The sequence below is a fragment of the Engraulis encrasicolus genome, chromosome 14 (assembly GCF_034702125.1).
Source record: "Engraulis encrasicolus isolate BLACKSEA-1 chromosome 14, IST_EnEncr_1.0, whole genome shotgun sequence".
Taxonomy (NCBI): domain Eukaryota; kingdom Metazoa; phylum Chordata; class Actinopteri; order Clupeiformes; family Engraulidae; genus Engraulis; species Engraulis encrasicolus.
Window position 1 is genome coordinate 32,041,360 of NC_085870.1, and position 3,191 is coordinate 32,044,550.

Genomic DNA, 3,191 nt, shown 5'->3' on the forward strand with positions numbered 1-3,191 from the left:
TGCAGTTAGTGTGTTCTTGTATGGTATGACAGTATTGGCAAGGAGTTCATGATTCAATGAGCGTCATGGTACACATGCCATGATTCAATACTATCACAATGCATTACGATACTTGTGTTATTGCAATACATTGCCTGCATCTTGCCTGATACTTTTTGCATTCATAAGTCAATTGATGCAATGCACTGCCATGACAATTTTATTCATATCCCTAATGGTTGGGGTGTTGGTCTTGGGCTCAGAGGTTCGAATTAGAGTCTTTCAACTATTAAGTATTTATATGGTGTCTCTACACTTTCATGCATGGCCAAACCACAATTGAGCATTAGATGACTGTCAATGAAGTAGGTCAAGTTTAGCTGTCATTAATATGGTGTGTCATGGTATGGGCTTTGTGATTATATCATAACTGCTGGTGTAGCATACATGGGGTAACAACAAGCAATTTCACCTCAGTACAGGACGGTACAGTGTGAATAGGAGCTGAATAGCTGCTATTGAAAATATCTAGTATATCTAGAATATCTAGGCATACATCAGTGTATGCCTAGTGTATGCCAATTCCCCTTCACCTCATCATAAGTCTGCCAATGCCCTTCTAAGCATTACAAAACAAAATAGACTAATGTCCCACAATGGCAACTAAGCCCTGACCCATTAGCCAGGCTGTGCCCTCCAAGTGACGAGACACTTTCAGCGTTGCAGCTAGTCAGGTCAAGAGCAATGCAAGTACTTTCTGAGTTCCAGCAAATACGGGAACTCCTCCCAGAGGTCAGTCATGCCGTTTGGGAAAAGTTAATTGTTATGCTCTTGGTCAGACCAAGTCTCGAAGAGATTTGAACGTTGATGATAATAAGGCTACTGACCCATCTCAGCTGTCTCCTTTTCCCTAACACCCTCTGGGGGGGCTTTAGTGCCCCATTGAGACACACTACCCTAAACAGACACCTACGGCCAATGTTGATTTTCTTTTTGAAGAGACAAACTGGACATCAGTGAGGGAATTCACTTTTGCACCACCGTAGTTACACAAAAATGGAAAATATGTCAATAAGCCATATTTGAAACTTTTTTCAGTTGTATGCAAGGAGGTCTACTAAATCATTCCATGCAAATTTTGGAAATTGCTTCTGTATTTGTGTTCAAAATGTTACTTTTCAAAGGGGTGTACTATAATTTGTATGCATTGTATGTAGCCTACTGTTTGGACAGTGAAAGTAAAACAAACCTTTCAATGTAATTTTCCATGGTGAGGCCGCACACCGTGACTGTCAGCATGTTCCATCATCCTCTCCTTAGCATCGTCCTCCATTACAATCTGTGTTGAGCTGCTGTAAATGTATTGAGAATTGTTACAATCAGACAATTGCAATTTACTTTTCACATGGAGATTTACTATGAGTTAGATGAAACCACTTTTGCCACTTGTGATAGCGCTCAGACAGTCATTGTGATGTAATCACACAGCATTCACATTCATACTAATAAGGACATACGGAACCTTTATATTATTTCATGCCTTCATCTTTAAGTAAGTTACTGTGCAGTTAATTAACTGTAGGCTATTGTTCTGCAGAAAGTTGGGGTTAGGGGCATTGCTGAATTGAAGTTCGGTCACAGCAGAAAGTGTAGGGAGACCACACAATTTTTTTCCCCAACACCCCAACAATTTGGGCATGGTTAACTCAGTAGGCCTACAGTACATGTGACAGTAACGTCAAGCAGTAGGCTACTGACAGAACTTGCCCAAACTCAAAATACCCTAATGTCAACGGTTCAATCACTTTTATACCCAGTAAAGGGTGGATTGAGACTTGAGTCATCTTCCAATGCAAAGTATGACTCATCATACATTGCAAACTCACAGTGTATGAATTAAGTAGTGACTTAATTCGTACATTGTGAGTTAGTGTACATCTTGTGTAACATACCATCACGTCCCATGCACTCCGTTGAAATACTTTCTTTTCCCCTGCGACACCTGGAAACATAAATGAAAACAATTTGAAGAGAAGAATGCACAGTGGATCAGTGTTTTTATAGTACACAAGAATGGTGCAATCAAAACACTACTGTTATATAACTTAAATGGCTTCCTTGGCTTTTACTGGATTATCTGAGGAGTATTCGTTCATTGCGAGTACATTAATTACCATTCTTTTATGGCAGGGGTGGGGAACCTTTTTCATTCAAGGTGCCACTTCAAATTCATCCGAGGGACGTTAAAGTCCTGCGAGGGCCATATTATGAACACAAACCAGGATTTCCCTCTGCACTTTAGGACTACATTGAAGCAGTCACCTATAAAACAGACCCCACCTTCTCTAGGTTCCCTAAATGTAACTTAGCTGTATTGCAAATGTGTTTTCTAAAATTGAACAGCCCTCGAGACATAGGTTCCCCATCCCCACCCCTGTTTCATGGGCTTTAGCTGTGGGTGTACCCTCCCGGATCGGCTACTAAAAAGCCCTTGCATGCAAGCCCAAACAGCCACCTTAACAGTTTCGTCAGAACGACGCTAAACGAGGATGGGATGACTAATCGTTCCCTGGCTGTTTAGATATTGAATCAATACATTTCACTCAAAAATAGAAGCTCAAATATTGTAGTTCCAGCGCTCAAATGTGATTTGACGAAGGCTAACCTAGCCTGCCCATCTTGACAACAAGCTTGACGAACGGCATATGAAAAACAAAGTTTGACACGACCCAGCTGTCAAGAATGCCAATGCATGTTACAAAAATATTGATAGTTTGATCCTATTAACGGCATCAATGTAGGCTTACTTACCAATAAGGACAAAGAGAGAACAATTTCACCGTGGAAGCAAATTGTCAACAACTTGGCTGTCAACTGCTACAGGCATCCGCAAGGAAATGACATCATTGCAAGCGCAATCATTTCCAAACTTCATTTATTTATTTTTTTAATAAAAAAAAACCCAATCACGTTCATAACAATAGCAGTAGGTTAAATACTCAAAAAATGCGACATTATGGGCAACTATTCGATTAATCCAGCACATTTTTTTCAAATTTCATAGGCGCACGCAAGCCCTCTTCAGGAAATGACATCATTTCTATTACAGTAGGAAGCAAATGTTTAGTTTTTAATTCATCCTGAAACTAATCCGATACGGTCCGAAGAACAAACATCGGGGGAATAAATATGCCTATTAAAAAGGTATGCAA

General features: G+C 40.1%; 1 long non-coding RNA gene across 1 annotated transcript; it reads right to left on the reverse strand.

Moving 5' to 3' along the window:
• Window positions 1-1,173: 1,173 nt before the first annotated feature.
• Window positions 1,174-2,864, reverse strand: LOC134463258 (uncharacterized). Its single transcript, XR_010037697.1, has 3 exons — window positions 2,791-2,864; window positions 1,932-1,981; window positions 1,174-1,331 (listed from the first exon to the last, which is right to left on the reverse strand). It is a non-coding gene; the product is annotated as an uncharacterized LOC134463258 (long non-coding RNA).
• Window positions 2,865-3,191: the final 327 nt, after the last annotated feature.